This window comes from the organism of the source record quoted next, unplaced genomic scaffold (assembly GCF_019419815.1).
Source record: "Pyrus x bretschneideri cultivar Hongxiangsu unplaced genomic scaffold, Pyrus_bretschneideri_v1 Contig135, whole genome shotgun sequence".
NCBI classification, from domain to species: domain Eukaryota; kingdom Viridiplantae; phylum Streptophyta; class Magnoliopsida; order Rosales; family Rosaceae; genus Pyrus; species Pyrus x bretschneideri.
In genome coordinates this window covers 59,158-83,381 of record NW_025999430.1, presented here as the reverse complement: position 1 = coordinate 83,381, position 24,224 = coordinate 59,158, and the positions used below count along the sequence as shown (strand labels likewise).

The window sequence follows — 24,224 nt, the reverse complement described above, 5'->3', positions numbered from 1 at the left end:
CTATATTGTTAGTAGATTATGTTAAAAATAACACAATTACTTTAGAGGTTTGAACTTTGAAGTTTTGTTATACATCTACCAACAGGTGATCTTGAAATGGCAACATATAATTGGATATATCCCTTGGACTTTGAGAATGCATTTGGCCATTAAGGACAAGGACAACCCAGCTAACAAAAACAAAAGAGTGCAGAAACATAAAACGATAGTGCAGAAATCATTTTCTCAAGATAGTCCTTGAGATAATATATAATTAGTTATGCAAGTAATGTGACATTTTTTCTTCATTTGTACACATGTGAGATCACTTTGAACTTGATTTTTATTTTTTTTTATAGGTAAGATGGTAACTTATCACCGGTCACATCATTATTTTAACAAATACGATTGTATAATTTGTCATTTAATACTACGGTCTAGTGATATTCATCTTTACTTGTAAGTAAGAGGTATTAGATTTGATTTTCGCTAAAGCCGAACTTGAACCTCATTATTGCTAGCTCATTGTGAGGCTTAGCCCATCCTCCACCTCTTATTGTAACCTATGGCCCGCCACATCATTTGACCAAGTGTTGAGTGACTATACCCAGCACTTTCTAGGCACTGCTAGTAAAGGCTCAGACTTCCTCATTGTTATCCCTAACTTGTCCTTCCACTCAATGTTGCCTCTAGTAACATCTCCACCAAGTTCCCAGTCAAATTGGTGAAGCAACATCCCCAAAGTGAGATGCAACATTGTCTGAGCTAGTGGCAACCCTGCACAAACTCTTCTTCCAGCTCCAAATGGAATGAACTCAAAATCTTGACCCTTTTAGTCCCTTTTCATGCCTATGAACCTCTCCGGCTTAAACAACGCTGGCTCATCATCCCACACGTCGGGGTCTCTTCCGATTGCATAAGCAATCACAAACACCTGCGTGTTTTTTGGTATAAAGTAGTCCATGAATTTGGTGTCCTCCGTAGCCTTTCTTGGTATTAGGAGTGGGATTGGTGGATGCAATCTCAGTGTTTCTTTAATTATACCCTGCAAGTATGGAAGCTTTTCAATATCACCCTCCTCAATCTTTCTGCAGCTTGGACCTATCACTTGAGTGAGCTCAGCTTTGGCCTTGATTAATTTCTCCGGGTTGCATAGCAGCTCGGTCAGTGCCCATTCTATTGTGCTGCTCGTCGTTTCCGAGCCAGCCAGAAATATTTCCTGTTCAACAGAAGTATAAGTTTACGAATTCTGTGGCCACTTTTGAACAGAAAGATTAAGCCGTTTGGTGCATCTAAATCCAAATATGTGTGACAAAGCAAAGTGTCGTTTCAAGAATGCAATATCTGTTGGAGCAATATAAGAAAATATGAAAATAATAAAAGAATTTTAATGATAATAGTCATCAAGTAAATCATAATATTAATTGTGCACAAGGTTAATATAAACTAGAGAGAAAGTAAGAAATAATGATAAACTTGGAGATTGAGGCTTGCATAAATGAAATGTCCTAAAAACAGAATTTTGTCTCTACTTTGTGCTATTAGTTCGGTAGGAGTCCGTCTCTCAGGATTCAACAATCTAGAATCTGAAGTTGAAGCACCGCAATCTTCAGACTTTGGCAAACCTTATATATTCCGTACTCTCAAGACACGATTCAAAATTTGACTAACAATGATAAAAAGACATTGGAGAAAACTCTACTCTTTTTTTTTTTTCTTTTTTTTTTAAAGACAACGGTTTTTAAGCATCTATAGAACCTAATATACAGTATGCCTAAGAGATGTATCTTTTTGGGGTTTAGGTAATTAAGTAATACACTTCAACAGATACATCACTAAAGGGGATTGCTCCCCTTGCGGCACCCTTCGATACATAACTTTTAACACTTAATTGACTCTTATTTTTCATATAAATTTTATAATAAAATATTATAATAATTATAATATATAAGTTCCAACAATCTCCTACATGAATGAAAAATTAAAAGAATATGAGAACACAGGCGAACAAGAGATGCATCAGGAGAGATGTTTTTTGAACTTGAACCTACCCTGATGAATACTTATTGGATTTACTAGTGAAGTAGTGTGTATAGGAGACATTGAACTATTCACCATGTATAGTAAATTAAGACAATAACCAATACACATTTTTTATCCTAATATATAATGGTTCATAAGATTGTGTTCATTTTGGTCTTGAAAAATCCTAGATTCGTAAGTGCTTTAGAGAATTTAGCCATCTTATTCTCATAGAAGTGATCCCACTTCTACTCTCACTTAGGTGACTGTTGATTAAGAATAGTCTGCTTTACTCCGCTTATTTATTATAAGATGTCAATGTCATTAAGTATAAATATGTACACCTAAAACTACAACACCTTTCTTCCATCATAGGAATGAGGTATATAGTGTGTTAACTTCTTTAAATCATGCCCAACCAGTTTGCCTATTGAACTTAGACCATAGGATTTCCAATCAACTAAGTTAGGTTTCTACCCGGCTAATTCATTAGTTATGTTGGCTTTAGCCTCATTCTCCTCGATGATCAACTTACTCTTTAGTCTAACTCTTAATAATTGGATCCACTACTAGGTTGACTATCTTTAATTGTGTGCACAGTCCATCTTATGAAATTATACTTCATATGAGAGTAGTTGTTTTTCAATGTCAAGTGTTCAAAATATATATATATATATATGTTAGGACTTTTGTAAGTAATATGCTAAAACTTGAGCATATTTCCCAACATTTAAGGTATTTGTAGGAAGGTCCTCAACCTCTCCATACCTTAAAATACTCATTATAAGATGCAAACTACTATTTCCAATTTAGAGATTGTGCTTTCCTCAATTCGACAAACCATCACAAAATTAAATAGGATTATCCTCTAAAATCTTTTGAAGCCAGCATCAATGTAACAGCTCCCTACACGTTTTTTACATGTATTTGGATGAGTTTAAGAAGTTATAAATTATAATTGGGTGATGTAGAGCATGTAATATGGCCGAATTAAACTAAACATATATTTAACAGAACGATTGGTCAAAGAATTTTATGTATGACGTTGATACAACATTTTATGTGATCTCAACCCAACTTTAATTTAATTCAAAACTTTAAGTAATTAACACCAATTTTATGAACTTAATAGAATGATAAGTACATATGGCTAATTAGGACTTGATTAAGGTATTTAATTATATACTCTATATTGGATGAAAAAAAATAAAAAAATAAAACTTATCATCACTTACCAGTATGAAAATATTGACATCATGATCAGAAACTCAAGCAACACATCCAAGAAATCCCTAGTTCTCACTCCACCCCAGCTGCTTATCTTTCATGCGCTGCCTCACAAACCTAGCGGCAATTTTTAAAGCTTTTCCGAGATCCCTTTTCATCTTCCTCTTCAAGCCTTGCGGATCAAGCCACCTCAGCCATGGAAAGAAATCTGCCATGTTGGCATGCCCATTCCACTCCATCCCAGTCATTGCTGTAAAAAACTCCGACCCTTCTTTCGAATTTGGGTCCACCAAGTCCTTAGACAGCATGAGGTTGCCAAGAAGGTTGAAGCTCGTAAGGAACACAAACCTTGCCACATGAACTCCGTGCCCTTCTTTCAGTTTTGAAGCCTCCTCTTCTATCCACAATTGCAATTTTTCAAGGCACTTTTTCCTTATGAAAGCCATCTCATTGATGCGCTTGTTCACCAGCATGTCAACCGTGACTAACCGCCTTAACACACGCCAGTGTGAGCCGTAAGGGGCTAAGGCTAATGAACCTTTGTGATAGTCATAAACTTGGCTTGCTTCAGTCGTGGTGCGTCCTGCAAATGAGATGTCATGGTTCTTAAAAAGGTTGGCAGAAGCTTTAGCAGATTGAATTACCATGGTGTTTCTTGCACCAAGTCTTAGCCAAATTACAGGACCAAACTTGTGTTTTAGCTCAGCGAGCGTCCTGTGTGGCATCGTGCCGAGGTCAAACATGCATATTGCGAAACAAGGGCAGTCCCGGTGGTCCAGGAGGAAGCCGATCGTGACACAAGTTTGATGATCTCCAGGGGATTAAGAAGGGCAGGGCGGGTAAAGATAAGATGATAGAATACACAAGAAAATTCCAAGGCCAATCCATCACGGTCAAGGACTAAAGAAATGAAGTGTTCTTTTTTTTCTTTTTTTGCACCAATACATCAATGCCTGATCAGATATTGTGTGCAAATTGCATGCTAGGATGAAGGGGAGGTTTCTCTCCTACACAAGTTTTAGTGCAATCTGGTGAGATAGCTTTTATACACATGGATTTTGGACTTTGATGGGCGAGTTTGGTAAGACTTAAAGGCAACTTTGTATGCACCTTTATTTTTTTAACATATATTATACAGACCTTTTAAAGGAAGGAATCCCTATTTTTCAAAAAAAAGAAGAGCATCTTCCTGACCATTAGATTTGATTTTAATGAAATTCTATGGCTGAAATTAAATCACAGGTCACAGAATCTCAACCACAAGATTTCATTAAAGCTAAATTTAATGGTTAAGAGGATGTCACCCATTTGTTTTTGAAAAATAAGAATCTTTTTCCTTAAAAACTCTCTCTCTCTCTCTCTCTCTCTCTCTCTCTCTCTGCGCAACTGGTAATGATGATTAGATTAGTCCCAATAGGACTTAGGAAAAGATGACTGAAGATGAGAACAACCTAATCAAATATTCTGTCTGACTATTTTATACAAATACTATTATTGGTGGAGTATACAGAGAACTTCTAGGAAGTTTTTTTGGTCATTCTCAGGCTGACATGACATGGCCCGCTCCATATTATATTTCACTAAAGTATATCTGTAATTAACCAGAACTTTTAGTAACCAAATTAGCTCAAGGCAAAAGGGCACTAGCAAATATTTTTTTTCTTTTTTATTCTACACTAAGGGTTGAAGGAATAAATCGGTAACAAATTCGTTATTCACGACATTCAAACATAAGACCTCTCATCTAAAGATGAAGATAAATATTGTTAGACTGTAGTACTAAGTAGTGGACACTAGCTAGCATTAATTTAAGTAGGAATGATCGATCACTTAGGAGTAAGGATGGGAGTGATCTCATTTGGTTCATTTCAAACCTCAAACTGCACGCATAAGAGGGGTGGGCATAACAACCATGAAACTACGAAACCAAATCAATCCGCGACAAAATAGACCATTAAAAACCGTGTTGACAAACAAAAGTCAACGTGGGTTCAAGAATCAAACTAAACCGTTCATACCGGTTTCGGTTCCAGTTCTCATGTTAGTATAACCGCTTAAAACCGAATCGAACCGAACCGTGAATATAAATAATTAACTAAATTTAATAGTTCTATACAGTTATTGTTAAATGAGTGGTGAAAATCAAACTGGTTTTACCTAGGGCGATTGCATGGGAGCATTTCTTAATTACGTCTTTCACTTACACGGTTCCCCTATTGAGGTAAAGCACATATTTAAAAAAGGAGGTCGTTTTACTCTCTTAAATTTCCAAATTTGACATTTAGGTTTCGATTTCATATTTTCCTTAGATAGAATGATCTTAAGGTTTTATGTTACATCCTACTTTTTTCTTTCCTTTTTTCTTGGGCTTTTTTTAATCTCTTAATAAGTCTCTTTTGGACTTAAAATTATTGTATTCGTACTAACATTCTTACTGCATAGTGGATATATTTGTACGTATGGATGCATATTTGTATTATAAACGTATTGTACATTTGAATTGTGTTTCTTTTTTTGTTTGCTTGGTGTCAAGGACATTTGCATTTTGGTTTAGTATTTGAAAAGGATATGTTTTGTTTGTAACTTTGTATAAGCATTCTAGAAGTCGTATTTGAATACAAGCATGCAAAAAACAAGAAAGTGAAAACAAGTAAACTTTAAATACTGTTTTGATTTGATAGTCAAATGATTTAATATTCAGAACCGTGAACCAACATGAATCGAACCAGAACCGATGTGAACTGAACTCTACGGATTTAGTAATAGATTTAAGCGGAACCTCATCTCACCGAACCGTTGATATTTCCCTGTTTCGGTTTAGGTTTGAGGTTGAAACTGCATCACACCTCCCCGTGCCTACCCTTGCTTAACCCATGTAAAACTATGATTAAAAATAGTTCAATTTAGGCTTAAGGTAAGCAGTTAGAGATGACAAATCAACTCATTGAGTTGTTAATGGGTACCCATTAAGACGCGTTTAGTTTGAAATCACCATAATATAAGGGTGAGATTGGTAGTGATAATGATGGTGTAAGATAAAAACAAACTAAATGAGTCTTAATGGGTACTCATTAACAACTCAATGGGTCGATTTGCCACCTCTCGTTAAGACCTGTTTATTTGATACCACCATAATATAAGAGTGAGATTTGTAGTGATGATGACGGTGTAAGGTGAAATCAAATTAAACTGGTCTTAATAGGTACTCATTAACAACCCAATGAGTTGATTTGTCACCTCTATATATATGCAGTAATGTTTGAAAAAGTTGAAGCAAACTGCTCGAAATCGAATTACTTCAGTTTGAATAGTCTGAAATGATCGGACATTTTTTAAAGCATAATGCCTATGAAATGTACTATTGGTTGATTATTGGATGGGATGTGATATCCACACACCATTTTTTACTTCTCCCATACCTTTTTAGTTTTCGGCCGTCGGATCAGATGAATTGAAGAAGATCAACGGATAGAAATTAACAAGAGGTGTGTGAGAAGTAAAAAGGGGTGTGTGGATAGCACATCCATTATTGGATATGCAACAACAAATTCAAGAGGTACTCAAACTTTTTATTTTTATGCATTCAAGGCCATGCTTTATACTGTTGTGTCAAGGAATTCAAACTAGGGTTATTATCCAAAATGGTCCCTAAGATTTGCATGATCTATAGAAATGGTCTTTGAGATTGAAAATCAATAGAAATGGTCCCTGAGATTGTCCACCATCCATGATTTTGGTCTTTCCATTAAAAACTCTTTGGGCAATTTTCAAAGCTTCGTAACTTAATCCTTAACCAAATTCGATCCATAATATATCAAAATGAAGATAAGAAAGTGTAGAATAAGATTATACCTATTTGGAAGCCCATTGATTGCCGGAGATGGCCGGAAAATAGCCTGAAAGGTGACTGGTTGGTGGGAAAACTAGAAAACTCGCTAGAAACTGGGTAAACTTTAAGCGTTCATAACTTATTCAATACTCAACCAAATCGAGTGATTCAAAAACAAAAATTATACTTCTCGATGAGAAGAAGAGAATGGTATCTTTCTTTACTACTAAATCGCCGTGGTTTGGCCGAAAAACTGCTCAAAAGTGGATAACTAGAAAATGGTTAGCCACTTTCGAGCCATTTTCCGACCAAACCACATCGAGTTAGCCTTCAAAAAAGGTACCATTCTCTTCATCTCATCAAGAAATATTATTTTTCTTTTTAAATGACTCGATTTGGTTGAGTATTGAATAAGTTATGAACGCTTAAAGTTTACCTAATTTCCGACGAGTTTTCTAGTTTTCCCCCGGACCAGTCACCTTTCAGGCTATTTTCCGGCCATCTCCCGCCACCATTAGGCTTCCAAATAATCTTATTCTACAATTTCCTATCTTCATTTTGATATATTAAGGGTCGAATTTGGTTAAGAAACAATTGAGGTACAAAACTTTGAAATTGCCCTAAATCGTTTTTAACGGAAGGACCAAAATCATGGATAGTGGACAATCTCAGAGACCATTTCTATTGTTCATGAAAATCTCAGGGACCATTTTGGATAATAACTCTTCTGCCAATATATCAGATAAAATCATCACTACAGTCCACAGTCTGGAGTTTTTATTTTATTTTACGTGCTTGTATTTTTCTTTGTGAACAAACTTTTTCTTTTTATGGAAAACTAATGAAATGCACTTAAAAAATTTGTGTTTAATCATCAAGACAAAAAATTGTCATAATACCCAAAATGGGCATAAAGAAAAATGACAAGTATGGGCTCCATGGAGACAAGGCATGCAGCAAGTTCACATAGCCATTATCAAAACAAAAGCAAAAGTGACAAAGCAAAAAAGAAGACAAATAATTCAGTTCACGTTTCAGAAAATAGAGTCAACAATTTCAGCAGATTCAAAAATAGTGAAAGCAAAGTGACAAATCAAGAAAAAGTTGACAAACACCCAAAGAGACATCTACACCATTCATTTTGAAAACTTTTTTTTGTACAATAAAATAGGCTTTCCCTCATTGTAAACACACACCTCAATCTGCAAACACTTAAGGATAGAGCATCCAAATCCTTCCTAGCATTCTTTGTAGACTTTTCTTGCAAACACTTCCCTTGTAATTATCTTCTAAACATCAATAAAAGTTCAAGTGTATATATTCAAGCAATCCTCAAGTCTTACGTAAGTTTTTCCTTCTTTATTTTAGTGTGTTCTTTTAATTAGACTTCCATTCCAAAACAGGGAAACATTATTGTAGTTATATTATTAACATGCTAAACTGACTATCATACTTTATTCGAGCACTCTATTATAGTTGAATGATTGTCATACAAATAATTGGATATTAACCAAGGTACCTCTGAGTTCTTCATACCTATGAGTTTAGCCTTTAAGGCCTTATACCTGCATTGTAAGTGGTCGTTATGCTGAAACATGTTGAATTCCATGTGCAAGGTTCTATGTCTAGTTGTTATAATGGACATCCGACTATTTAACTGGGCATTTGCGTTCGAATTTGGTATCAGAGCCAAGTTTAGCATTTTAATAGTATAATTATAATAGTAAAGTACCTTGAGGATAGAAGTCATAAACACAACTGATATCACACTTGTTTATTTTGTATGAACACTACATATTATTGTCTTTGTAAACCTTGTCAACACCAATCACCAAGTATTTATTGTCATAGGCACTCTTCTATAAATAGCATAAAGAGAATATTATCATATCTTTCTAATAGAATTAGCAAGACCTTGAAGAGGCAGAAGTTTTATCTTGGTTATCTTGAACACCCTTCATTTATAAGTAAATATAAGAACACAGAAGCGCAACATAATGTATTAGAAGCAAAAAGAGCAACAAATCATTCTTCAGAGACTTTGAGAGAAGAAAGAGTTTTTAAGAAATCAATTAGTCATAACTTTAGGAAAAAAAAAATGTAGATTGTAGTTTATGATAGATTACCTTAATTTAGAAATTAGTAAACTACAAAAAAGAAAAATAACCTGAGACCAAAATAGTTTAGTTTGTTATTTTCCATTAAGAAAGTATAATCATATTTTACATAGTGAAGAAAATTCATAAGTCAATAGTATTGTAGATCTTATTATTAGTCAAGCAGAAAACATAATATTAGAAAATAATAAGCATAATTATTTACTAAATGAGTTGTTAGAATATTTTTAGAAAAATCCATAAAAACAATTAGACAAAATTTAGATTATATTACATCTCAGTGAGAAACAGTGACGGAGCCACATGGAGACTAGGGTAGTCCAGGGCCTATCTTGGAATTTAAACTTATATTTATTGTCTACTGATACTTGAGTAAGTCTTGGGGTAAACACCTGTTGATGGAAAACTACCCTTTGGTTTTTTAAACTCCTACCTAAAATAAAGTTTACCATATATAACTACCCATCTACCAACATTCTGATTTCTTTTAAACCAATTTTTTTTTTGTTAGTTCATATAACACTATATGTATATTCGAGAGGAAGATTCAATAATATTAAAAGAAAAATCTCATAATAATAGTTTGAGCTAGTTATAAGGTTATTATCGATGTTGCGTAAGATGTCAACATTGTTAGGATTTTGGCTCATCAAACATGTCCTAATTGGTTTAGGATTGTTTTAGGAAAATTAGAGGTATACCAATTCTTGTCCTAGAGGGATTAGGAAAGAATTTCAGTTTTCCTTATTCAATTTAGGTTTGGATTTCTAGAAGTCTATTTGGATTTGGATAAGTGTAATTTTCTAGTCCACTTAGAAATAGGAATTCATCAACCTTGGGACATGTAAGCCTACCCTATGCCTATAACTAGGGTACGGCAAGGCTTATTTTTAAAAGGGAGAAAAATTGTGGTAGCCAAGACAAGAGAGAGAGATTAGTTCTAGGGTATTGGAAAAGTTCTGTAATCTCTATTATTAATCAAAGGAGCGGTAATTTCTCTACTTAGAGAAATCACAACTGGACATATGCAAAAGTTCTGCCGAACTAGTATAATTCTTGTGTGTCTCTAAGTTTTCTAATATTTGCTAGTTTAGTTTATTGTCGTTGGTTACATTAAAGAACAAGGTCTAGTGTGCGGATTTTTTCAACAATTGGTATCAGAGCTAGGATCAAGGTCTTCTACGATGTCAAAATGGAAGATGAATGCGTATCAAGGACCTGCGTTAAAGCCCTTTGAAGGCAAGGATAACTTCATGGACTGGCAAAGGATGGTGAAGAACGTACTGATACAGCAGGATTTGGATGCTACACTCGATGGTAAGAAGCCAGAAAGCATGACAAAAGTAGCGTGGAATAAGGTTCTCAAGAAGGCTAAGAGTTCCATCGAGATCCATCCCACAAGATCAGTCCATCACACATCATTGAAATGTTTGCCTAAGGAGCATGGGAAAAGTTGGAGAATGTTTATATGGGAAAACCCGTGTCCAATAAACTTTTTCTAAAGGATGAACTATTCGAGCTTCGACTAGAAGAAGGAGGTGATATTGAAGATCACGTATGCAAGTTCCAGAATTGCATAGCTAATATTCAAAAGGTCGAAGAAACTTACAAAGATGATGATATGGCTATCATCTTGCTGAGGTCTTTACCTTTGTCTTTCAAGCACTTTCGAACAACTCTAATGTTTGGAAAAGAGTCCCTGAAGCTTGAAGATGTAATTCAAGCTCTTTAGTCATATGGTAAACTAGTTGATTTAACTAAAAGCTCTTAAGGCCTTTATGCAAAAGGCAAGGAGAGGGGGCGGGAAAAGACAAAGGAAGAGAAAACAGGCAACAGAGGTAGGTCAAAATCCAAGAAGAAAAAAAAAAAGAAGGAAGGTTGCTTCGAGTGTGGTTCAGTCGATCATTGGAAGAGGAACACTGCACGATTTGGAAAGAGAAGAAAGCCAAGATAGAAGGAAGCTCAGGTTTAGCTAGTGCAATCACCGACATGAGAGTGACGGGGAGCTTATTTTAGTAACATCAGTCTCCAAGGCTTTCACAAATTGGATTTTGGATATCGGATGCACTTTTCATATGTGTGCAGTAAGAGAATGGTTTAATACTTACAAAGAAGTTAGCAGCGGGGAAGTTTTAATGGGGAATGACTCTGCATGTCCTGTAAAAGGAATCGGCACTGTTCAAATTAGAATGTTCGATGGGATGATATGAGCTTTGGGGAACGTCAGGTATGTCCCTAGATTAAGAAAAAATTTCATTTCCTTGGGTACTTTAGATGAGGCCGGTTATGGGTATAAGTCTAAAAAAGGAAGACTGAGGGTAACCAAAGGATCGCTAGTGGTAATGCAGGGTGACCTGCAACCCAATAAGTTGTATAAATTAATTAGGACCACTATAGTTGGGGAAGCAGCTGTTTTTGTACAACAGAGTATAGAAGACAAGACTGAACTTTGGCATCATAGGCTCAGGCACATAAGCCAAAAGGGGTTGCAAGAATTACACAAGTAAGGCCTATTGGAAGGCGTGTCATCTTGCAAACTGGACTTTTGTGAATACTGTGTTCTCAGGAAGCAAAGAAAGGTATCATTCGCAAGTAGTAGTGTAGATAACCGAAGCAAAGAGCAACTCAACTATATTCACTTAGATGTTTGGGGCCCTACTCCAACTAAATCAAATGGTGGAGCCAGGTATTTTGTTACTTTCATGGATGATTTTTCTAAGAAGGTTTAGGTTTATTTCATGAAGCAGAAATTTGAGGTTTTTGCAAAGTTCAAGGAATGGAAAACAGAAACCGAGAATCAAACTGGAAGAAAGATCAAGTACCTGAGAAGTGACAATGGAGGTGAATATCCAAGTAATGAGTTTACCGATTACTGCAAGTAGGAAGACATCATAAGGCACTTCACAGTAAAGAAGAATCCCCAACAAAATGGAGCTGCTGAGAGAATGAACCAAACTCTCATGGAGAAAGAGAGAGAAGCATGCAATTTCATGCAGGATTGCCTGATAGTTTTTGGGCAGAGGCTGTTAATCATGCAAGTTATTTGATTAACAGATCACCATCTACAATTCTCGGTTTTAAGAGTGCAGAAGAGGTATGGTTTAAGAAACTGATGGATTATTCCAAGCTTAGGGTGTTCTACTGTAGTGCTTATGCACATATTCCAAGTGATGAAAGGTCCAAGCTCAAACCAATGTCTACACATTGCATATTTTTAGGTTTTGAGAAAGAAGTAAAGGGTTTCAAGCTTTAGGATATCAATAACAGGAAAAAGGTTGTCAGCCAAGATGTTATCTTTGATAAGACAACCATGCCTCTGAATAAGAAGCTCAGGAGAAGAAGAAGAAGCTCAGGTGGAGCTAATTGAGCAAAAGGCCGAATCTGATGGTTTTGAGGAAGAAGAAGAGCATCAACATCGTTCACCAGTTAGGAATCAGGTAAAGCAAGAAAAATGACAGATTGAAGGCACTCTAATCCACCAGATATCCCAAAGGGGTCAAACTCCAACCAATAATCCACCTGCATTCCAGAGATGTATAGCACTAGACAAACCTAAGCGGAATAAGAAGAAACCTGACAGGTTTGGGTTAAACCAAGACGAAGTTAATTATGCTCTTAACATTAGTCAAGGAAATCCGACTACTTATCGAGAAGCTGTAGCAAGTGATGAGCGAGATAGTTGGATAAGTGCTATGACAGAAGAAATAGAGTCTCTTTACAAGGACTCTGTTTGGGAGTTGGTTCCTAAGCCCAAAGACAGAAAGCTAGTTAGATGCAAGTGGGTATTTAGGAAAGAAGAATGACTACATGAACAAGATGCCGTGAGATTCAAAGCAAGGCTCATGGCTAATGGGTACTCACAAAAGGAAAGGGTGGATTATGATGAGATCTTTTCACCTGTAGTCAAGCATACTTCTATCGGATTGCTTTTAGCAATGGTAGCTCAGCATGACATGGAGATTGAGCAGATGGATGTGAATACAGCGTTTCTTCATAGGGATCTAGAGGAGGCGATATTCATGGCTCAACCAAAAAGGTTTGTTGAATATGGGAAAAAGAACCTAGTATGTCAGCTAAGGAAGTCCTTGTATGGCCTAAAAGAGTCTCCAAGACAGTGGTACAAGAGGTTTGATTCCTTCATGCTGAAAATTAATTTTAAAAGGTGTTTATATGACTGTTGTGTGTTCTATCATATGTTCCAAGATGGGATGGTCATATTGTTATTGCTATATGTGGATGACATGCTAATTGCTTGTCAAGACAAGTCTAGAATTTAAGACTTGAAGAAGATGTTGAGTGAGGAGTTTGACATGAAGGATCTAGGTGCTGCACAAAAGATCCTTGGCATGGAAATTCAGAGAGATAGGATCGCTGGAAGGATTTGGATATCACAAGCCAAGTATATTCAGAAGGTTCTTGAGAATTTCAACATGCAAAAAGCAAAGGTAGTTTCAACTCCTTTGGCGACTCACTTTAGGCTCAGTGGGCAGCAATGTCCTAAGTACGAGGAAGAACAACAAGTAATGGAGAATGTGCCTTATGCTAATGTCGTGGGCTGCCTCATGTATGCAATGGTATGCACACGTCCCGACATAGCTTGAGCAATCAGTGTCGTTTCTAGAAACATGGAAAATCCAGGAAAGTAACATTGGGATGCAATTAAGTGGATTTTGCGTTATTTGAAGGGTTCTTGGCGACAAAGGATTATGTTTGAGAAGCAAAAAGAAAATGCAGGGGTGTTAGGATATATGGATGCCGATTATGCAGGGGACTTGGACAAGAGAATGTCAACTTCTGGTTACGTGTTTACATGCGCAGAAGGACCAATCAGTTGGAGGGCACTATTGCAATCAATTACAACTTTGTCGACCACAGAGGCATAGTATATTGCATTGGCCGAAGCTGGAAAGGAAGCGATTTGGCTTAGTGGCTTGGTAAGTCAAATGGGAATCACTAAAGATTGTGTGAAGCTTAAGTGTAATAGTCAAAGTGCCATTCACTTGGCAAAGAATCTGGTTTTTTCGGGAAGATCAAAGCACATTTAAGCAAGGTATCACAAAATCAGACATTGGGTGGAGTCTACGGAAATTTGGATTGAAAAGATTCATACTGATGACAATGCCGCAGATTTCCTTACAAAGATAGTTCTGGCCAAGAAGTTCAAGCATTGCTTGAACTTGATCAATCTTATTGATTGATTAAAGTGTAGCACCTCATCACTTGAGGTGAAAAGAGGCAAGAAGAAGATTGCCAAGGTGAAGAATCTTGAAGATTTCCAAAGTTGCTTCAAGAAGGTTCAAAGATACTATGGGGTGCAACGATCAAGACTTGGTTTGACTCACCAAGGTGGAGATTGTTAGGATTTTGGCTCATCAAATATGTCCTAATTGATTTAGGATTGTTTTAGGAAAATTAGAGGTATACCGATTCTTGTCCTAGAGGGATTAGGAAAGAATTTCAGTTTTCCTTATTCAATTTAGGTTTGGATTTCTAGAAGTCTATTTGGATTTGGATAAGTGTAATTTCCTAGTCCACTTAGAAATAGGAATTCAATCAACCTTGGGACATGTAAACCTACCCTATGCCTATAAATAGGGTGCAGCAAGGCTTATTTTTAAAAGGGAGAAAAACTGTGGCAGCCAAGATAAAAGAGAGAGATTAGTTTTAGGGTATTGCAAAAGTTCTGTAATCTCAATTATTAATCAAATGAGCGCCTAGAGAAATTACAACTAGACGTAGGCAAAAGTTCTGCCGAACCAATATAATTCTTGTGTCTCTCTAAGTTTTCTAATATTTGCTAGTTTAGTCTATTGCCGTTGGTTACATTAAAGAACAAGGTCTAGTGTGTAGTTTTTTCAACAAACATAGGTTCTATTTACTATGACTTCTCTCAATACTAATTTTTTTTTATACAAATTTTAAAGCCCTTGTGTGATTAAATTTTCCATGATATTACTAAATTATTTTTTCTAATTTCTTTCATTAGCTTAAAAGGTCGTCCCCCTCTAGCATGGATTTCTGGCTCCGCAACTGGTTAGAAGATAAAAATAAAAATATTCAAAGGTTTCCTAGCAAAAGAGAGATAAAAGAACTTATTGACCCTATAGATAGTAAGCTTAAGTAAGAAGAACTTAAATCATTAGGAATAGTTGATGAGCAATTAAAATTAGAAGTACAAAAAATTCAATTAGTGCAAAAAGATTTGAGTGAACAAGTTGATAGGAGCATATTTATGCTACTTAGTTATGTTGTTTTCTTGTATTTAGTTAGTTAATTACTACTTATTATAGTCTTTTAAGCTATTTTCGTATGTTTATAGGTTCTAATGGCAAAAGGAGCAAGAAAGTGCATTTTGGAGCTAATTGGAGTAGTTTTGGGCATGGATTGGATAGCTTAACTATGGAGCAAAGTGGATGGACGAAATTGAAGTCAAGAAGGGCTAGGAAAGGCTACAAATCTGGAGAAAGAAGTTCTAATGCAAAGAAGATAAGGAAATAGCAAGGAATAAGGAACCTTATCCAACTTTATCCAACCTTATCTTATCCTATCCTAACCAACCTTATCCTTTCCTAAATCTAACATTATCCTATATTATCCTATCCAAATCAGGTTGTGATAGGAGCATATTCATGCGACTTAATTAGCTTGTTCTCGTGCATTTATGTTGTGTTTACGTAGTTATTTTAGTGTTTAAGGCCACTTTTGTGTATTTTCAGATTATAAGGCCAAAGTGTGCAAGAAGATGCAAATTGGAGTCTTTTGGAGCAAAAGAGGAATGAATGAGTTGAAGACTTGAAGAAACGATGAATTCCTACTCCAACGATGAATTCCTACCAAAACGAGGAGTCCTACTCAAAAAAGGATTTCTACTTGAAGTAGGAAAGTTAACCCTAGGTTTCCCGTTTTGGTAACCTTTCCTAAACTTAAACGTCCGTATTTTCTAGCCACTTTGAAGGCCTTGTAGGCACTTTAGGACACAAAATGAAGGCCCTAGCCCACTTTAAACCTCCTTGCCGTGTCTTTCCCCTAATTCCCTTCCCTTGTCGTGCAAGGGGGGGCAATTTTGTCCCCTTTTATGCACTTAAACCCTAACCCTTTTTCCTTGCAGCCACTCTCCCTTTTATTTCTGAAACTTAAACCTATTTCCCTCTCAAATCAACCCTAGCCGCACCTTGCCTTTGTAATTTCTGATTTTTTCCTAATTCTAGCATCCTTTAAATTAATTTTAGTTAATAAAAATAAGCTAGGGTTATTTCTGGAACAAAACATATTTCAAACCCTAGGTTTTACACACTTAGCCGCACCTTTCCATATCCCCCCTTGAATCCGTAGCCATTCATTCTATTCAGCCACAAAAATCCTTTTCAGCCGCACCTATTTTCTAACCCTAGAGCCTATTCTCTCATGCATATCATTCAGCCATTCACATATCCCCCCTTGAAGCCATCACTCCCATAATCATTCACCCTAATTCTCCCATAAGTCGTCACTCCCATTCTTTCCTATTCATTCATTGCCATAGCCTTCCCCCTCCATCATCACCAATTCCAGCCATCTTCCACACCTTTCCCACCATTGCCGCAGCCACCATATCCCTTCCAGCCACCATCCACACCTCCACACACCTTCCACCAACCTTGCCGCACCACCAAACCTCCCTAAATCCATCCCCAACCCAGAAAACCATCCAAAAACACCATAAAACCTCTCTGCCGCAGCAAGGAGAAGAAGAAGAAAGAGCTTAAACGCGCAGAAATTCAAGTGGATTCGTTGTGCGTTCTAGGTGTAATCAATCTTTTGTTTGTTATGTTTAAATTCAATTTTATTTCTCTTTCTGTGAACATGAGAGGCTAAATCCCTAGTTAGCTAGGGGGTGATTCGAAACCATGATTATATATGTGAAATAAGTTGATTACTTCCAGTTATCGTTGTATAAGTCGTGAATCCAATTTGCTTAACCGTTTGATTTAGAACTTATTCTTGTATGTTGATTAAGAGTGCACGCTTAATTTGTATGCTTGAATTTGGTGCTAGGATATAAGTTTGTTTCACCTAATCGTTACGAATTTATATTCACAAGTAGTGAAGGTCGCTAGTCACGACCATGTTAAGTAGATTCCTGGCAAGGGTATCATGCTTTTCATACTTACAAATGCCTTGTCGATGCTTATGATTTCCAAAGAACGTAATGATTCTCACTTGTATCTTTATCATGCTGTTCATATAGATAACTTGTTAGGAATAATTTGTTTGCGATGCATATTCATCCAATTCAATGATTCTAGGGAAATTTGAAGGTTAATTTAAGCGGACCTAATTAACTTGGAGTGTCGAGGTTCATAACTTATTGAATTGATAACTGGAAATTGGTTTACGTTGCATATATTTCATGTGTGGAGAAGAACCCCTTAGCTATTCCATCATCCATATTTTCATCACATTCATCTTTACAATCTGCCCTTAATTATATTCTGTGCATTTAGTTTAATTTAGTCAAAACCTCAATCCCCCTTTACTTTAGTGTCCAATTTAGTTAGAAAGTGTCTTAGTTTGTGTTTCTAAGTGTTTTGATTCAAGTTATTACTCAAATTCGTCCAAATTCACCAAAGTGCTCAAAACTGCCCAGAAAGTGTTTTTAAGGCAGTTTTGAGTGTTTTGGTGCTGTTTTGAGTCTTTTGATTTGTTTTAGTGTTTTAAGTGTTTAGTTTTGCATTCTTTGAGTCTAGTTTAGTGTTTTAACCTTTGTTTTACATTTTTGAGTCAGTTTCCAAGTGATTTTGCAATCCCTCCTAATCCCCGGTTAAGAACGATCCGTACTTATACATATACTACAATTGTCACAAGAGGGTTTTAATTTGTGTGCTTATTTAGTTCGCATCAGGTTGTGCCTTAAATCTAGCTATTTAGAAGGGATTAGATATACATTTAAACAGATAAACTTAGATTCTAGAAGCCTAAGCCTTTATGTGCCCCATATATGTCATTCCTTGGAGGTTTTGGAGTTGTAATCCTTCTCCTACAAAGGTGCCGCGCCCCTTAGTCTTTGTTCTTCTAGAAATCTGACCTAAACATCCTTTCTAGAAGCCTATACCTGATCCTAATTGAATTCTGCAGGTTAGTATCCCTTTCCTTCTAGGTTTCTGCCAAACCATAACCTTTTTCCCATTTGATTGTGCAATCCTTTTCCTTCAGAAATTGTGCATAAATTAGCCTATAAATACAACCCTATGCCGCACCATTCAAATCATCCATTCACTCATTCATTCATTCATACTTTCAGCCATCAAACATCATAATCCACACCACATCACCCTAGTGCCGCAAGCAAGGAAGGAAGGAAATGAGGACTTGTGCAATCTGCCATCCAATGAGTGTTGTGCATGCCATTGGAGTGTGGAGTGTTTCTAGGTGTATTCTATCCTTAGTTTTAGTTCAATGTTTATATTAATTTGGTTTTCAATTATGATGAACATGTGGAACTAATTTCTTTTTAGTTGGAGGTGAATTCGAAGACATGATTATATGTTTTATATGAATTGATTATATCCAGTTATTGTTTCTTAAGTCTTGAATGTGATTTGCTTATCTAAGTTATCAAAACTTGTTGATGTGTGTTGGTTGAGGGTCAACACTTAATTTGCATGCATGAATTTGATGCTAAAGTATAAGGGAGTTTCACGTAATAGTTATTCACTTATATTCACAAGTAGTGGAGGTTGCTAGTCACAATCGTGTTAAGTAAATCCTTGGTATGAGTCTCATGCATTTCATGGTGATGAATGTTTTGTCAATGCTTATGATTTTCATAGAACTTAATGATTTTTGATATGTATCTCTATTCTGCGTTTCATATAGGGAACTTGAGAAAGATAATTTGGTTGCGATACGTATTCCATCTAATTCAATGAAATAAGGAAAATCTGATGGTTGATTGTGTGATGCAATTAACTTGGGGCGTTGTCATTCATAGTCTAAAGGAATAATAACTGGAAATTGGTTCATATGCTTATATCATGTGTGGAGAAGGACCCTCTAACTAGCCTTTCACCCATTTAATTCACCCAAAATCGTTTTTACAAAGTGTTTTCTACCAAGTTTTTGTTTTAAGTTTTAAATTCGTCAAAAACAATCCCCCTTTCATTTAGTCTTGTTATTTGAGTCAAAATCTGTTTTCTTTGAGTCCATTGAGTCAAGTTCTATTTTCGTCCAAATCACTTGTTAGGTCTAGAATTGAGTCTTTTTTTATTGTTGGTTGCTGTTTTAAGTGTCTTAAGTTAATTTTGAGTCTATAGAGTTTAGTTTAATGTTTTTGGGTCTTATTTGTATTGATTAGCATCCCTAGTTAATCCCCGGTCTAGAACGATCCCTACTTACATATCTACTACAATTGTCACAAATAGGGTTTAATTTGTGTGTCAAGTTAATTTTCACATCACAAGTAGATAAGTTACATAATAAAATAGATAGATTATTAGTTTAATGACCGATTCTAGTGCTAATAGAAAATATATTCAAGCCTTGAAAGAAATTACTAAGTTAGATAACCAGTAGGTTTAACAGATTTTTCATTAACAGTAGCTAGTAGTAATATTCATATTAGACAAAATAATTTAATTATCCAATTAGTCTTAAATTTAGCTGAAAAGTTAGATCAAATTGAAGAATAAATAGCATAAATTAATCAAGTCTTACATAACACATCTTCATCACTTTTACCATCTTTGTTTCAAAAATTAGAAAATTTAACTTTAAGTACAAATAAGCATATTAGATGACCTAAAACAAATCATTTTGATAATAGAAAATGAAACTCTTCATAAGAAAAGAAAAGAAATAGTTAGAGCTGAAGATAATAAAGCAGAAGCACGAGAGTTTATTAGAAGAGGTTTAAAAGAACACAGAAAAATAAATATAATTTGTATCGACTAGGTTTATTTGAAAATAGAAGTAGAATTGTAAGTAGCATCCATCAACATGAAGTTAGTTGTATTGATAAAGAAGTTACACTTAATTTACTGAGTAAAGAAGTAGTTACTCACTTGAGAAAATCACATTTTAGTCAAATTTATATAGGAGCAATTTTAATAGGAATAGCAGGATTAACCAGAGCTCAAGGAGGCACAAAAGCTTTAGTATACATATATGATAATAGATGAGATAATTACCAACAAGTTACAATAGCAACAGCTGATGTAGACTTAAGTACAAATTTAGTAGTCATAGGTTGTATTCTAGTTATGTTATTACAATTAATGAATTTAGTAAATATATTAAAGTAAGCATAAGAACAAAAAATTATAATATGAAAGGAGAATATAAAAATTTGTGTATTACTTTAATGTATATTGTCACATCCCGGCCCGTGGCGGATCACTTCCCGGGCCCGCTCCACCACCGTAGCACGATATTGTTCGCTTTGGGCTTACCATTCCCTCACGGTTTTGTTTTTGGAAACTCACGAGCAACTTCCCAGAGGGTCACCCATCCTGGGATTGCTCTAGCCCTCTTCTCGCTTAACTTCGGAGTTCCTACGGAACCCGAAGCCAGTGAGCTCCCAAAAGGCCTCGTGCTAGGTAAGGATGGGAATATGCATATAAGAATCACACCCCTGGGCGATGTGGGATGTCACAATCCACCCCCCTTAGGGGCCCGACGTCCTCGTTGGCACACACGCGACCAAGGTTAGGCTCTGATACCAATGTCACATCCCGGCCCGTGGCGGATCACTTCCCGGGCCCGCTCCACCACCGTAGCACGATATTGTCCGCTTTGGGCTTACCATTCCCTCACGGTTTTGTTTTTGGGAACTCACGAGCAACTTCCCAGAGGGTCACCCATCCTGGGATTGCTCTAGCCCTCTTCTCGCTTAACTTCGGAGTTCCTACGGAACCCGAAGCCAGTGAGCTCCCAAAAGGCCTCGTGCTTGGTAAGGATGGGAATATGCATATAAGAATCACACCCCTGGGCGATGTGGGATGTCACATATATTGGCAAAGTTTCTCACAAGTATACTTATAAGTTTAATTTAGAATTTCAAAAATTAGTTCAGACAATTGGTAATAAGCATGTATATATGATAGAAGCAAAACCTATATATAATATATTTTTAGAAGGAACTCAATGGATGTTATCTAATTTACAAATAGCAACAAATGGACAACCAGATAGTGTACAACTATATTGAACTAGTACAGGCAAAGCAACAATTAAATTTAGTAATTACAAGCGATTAGAAAATTTAGAAGATGATGAGAGTGAAATTGAAAATGAGAGTATTCATATGGCCTTTGATAATTTAGATATTAATTTAGTTGAGCAAAATTTTGATCATATTGTAGATAAGCTCATAGAATATATTGATAATTTAGATAAAGAACAATATTTAGAAAAATATAAGACATATGATTTAGGACTACATAAAATTCAAATGAAGAGATGAAAAAATTAATTTGATATATAGGAGTAGAACATATATTAGGAACAAAAGACTATAATAATTTATTAGAAGTAAAAATAGAATGTAAACCAGCAAAAAAAAGTAGTACATCAGGAATAGAAAATAATCCAGGATATACAGTTAGAACTAATCAATAATTTTTAAGACAAACAAATGAACAATATTATGAACAAGTGGAAGTAGATTATATGGATGAAAAAAATGATGAGACCACCTAGAAAAAATAGGATACCATACTTGAGATGATTAATATAATAGGAAATATATTAAATTTAAATAATGTAGATCCACAAGATTGGGAGAAAACAATTGAAAGATAGGAAAAATGTTGCGTAGATGCAGCATTAATGTTAGATTTTAGTAATTTATAAAATATTTTAGATTATTTTGAGCATACTTTAGATGGTTTAGTTTTTTATTATTTTCAATCATTGAAAGTTCAAAATCCAGAACGGCATCAGGTAACTAAAACACATTTAATATAGATGGTTTTGTTACTTTAATCAAACAAGAATTTTTAGATCATAATAGGTTAGATGACAGAGTAACCAAGAACAAATAAGAGCAATTAGAAATTTACAACAACTACAAATTTATGAGTTATAGTACATAGCTGAGTAAACTTTAGATTTCTTTAAATATTTAGGAAGAACATGAAGAATTAGTGATACTAATTTATTAGATACTTATATGACAAAAATAAAAGGAACAATAAGGGAAAAGATTTGGAATGAATGGCAAAAGCATTCAAAGAAAAATGATATTGCAATAAGACCTAGAATTCAACATGTATATGATATACCTAAACAAGAGAGTAACAAAATAAAAACTAAGAGACATATTAGAAAACAATTTTACATGAGTTGTAAAAATATAGATTTACCACAACAATATGGTTGTCATAAGAAGAATAAACATAAAAAAAATATACAAGAAGAAATATAAGTCATACAAACCTTATAAATAGCATAAGAATCTTAGCATGAGACCTTCAAGAACATATAGAAAGCGAAAATATATTCCAAATTAATTTAGGAAAAGAAGTAGTAGACCTTGGATTAGAAAATATAAAGCACCAAAAGACACAAGTTGTGACAGCCCATCCCGGACTTTTCGTACCGTAGGGGTGAAATGACGGTTTTGGCCTTAATGGATAATTGATGTTTGTGTGGTTGTTTTGGGTTTTTGGTTGGTTGCATCCCAGCCACACATCCATCATCATCTTCATCCCTCTCTCCTATTCTCCCTATCTGTCCCGGGCCCTCTCTCACTCTCCCTTTCCTATCCTTTTGTACGGACAACATCATAACCCTTGGAAAACTTCACAGATCGAGGAAACAAATTACACAATTGTGCTCGTGAGGTCCTTAGGAGTTTAACCATACCCATTTCAGGTAAGGATACCTTCGTTTTCATGTCGAACTCGGGATCCCCCGATTTGGTCATTGTTCATGCACACGTTAATTCTTGTGTTTTTGGGAATTTCAAGCTTGTAGGAAGCTTGGTGAGGTCCTTAGGAGGCTCGGGGTGGTTAAAGGTTTTGGACGTCGGGATCGTGAGTTGCAGGTTTGGCCGGAGTTGGTGGTGTTTTCCCGGCAAGATTCTGTGGGTTTTAGTGCTTAAAAGTGGTATGGATTTGTTCCTCTTGTTGTAAGCTTCAATTTGGTACCAATTTTGTGAAATTTGTTTGAAAAACGAGTGAGATATAAAGTTTTGAAAATTTCCTGGTTTTCCGGTGCCGTCGCCGGCGCCGGAGTTTGGCCGAAGAAGACGACGGAATATTCCGTCAATTTGGACAGAATATTCCTAACGGCATTAACAGAATCCGTCAGAGTTAACGGAATATTCCTAACAGCGTTAACTGACGCCGTCAGTGTGCCAGGCATGTGCCTGCGTGTGGGCGGCGTGTGTGGCCGTGCCTTGGCTGGCGCGTGCGGCGTTGAAAAATTATTTTAAAAATATGGGGATGTTCGTGAGGTTGAGTTGATCATGTTGGTGTATTCATACATCTCATTTGAGCATTGTATGAGAAGTTATTTCGTATGGTTGGTTATGTGCTTTAAAATTTACGTTTTTATAGTTGTTTCGCATATAGGTGAGACCTATCCCGAGGACGAGCGCGGTCACTCGAGGCAAGGTGGTTACGACGCTTCTATATACCAGTGAGTGGGCTTTTGGTTTTCCGTATATACCTATATACTTATGTTTTTCCCAGAAAATGAAATGAAATGTTTATACTTTTTTATGCCATGCATTATGTTGTCGTTGATTATACATTATTAGCTGCATATTTATATGTGTGGTTGGTGCTGCGGACGCACAGGTAAGTGCCAGGTAAGTTATGGTTTATATTTGTTGTTCAGTAGTGATATGAGATGCATAGAGAGCTCATAACCTGCACCCCCGGTGTTAGTGCTCCCGCCCAGAGTTGGGCACAGTCCTTCACGTGATGTTCACCTCCCGCACCACACGTTCATCTTGGTTCCAAGTTAGGTGCACATTCCTGTCATACAGACCACTTTAGGTGACCCGCGATTATTGCCTAGTCTTCACGTGATCGTAGCACTTGAGCATACTTATTATACACCCAGTC

General features: G+C 36.0%; 1 pseudogene; it reads right to left on the bottom strand.

Annotated features, from left to right (window-relative positions):
• Positions 1-367: 367 nt before the first annotated feature.
• Positions 368-4,321, bottom strand: LOC103934736 (annotated as a pseudogene).
• Between the last annotated feature and the right edge of the window lie 19,903 nt (positions 4,322-24,224).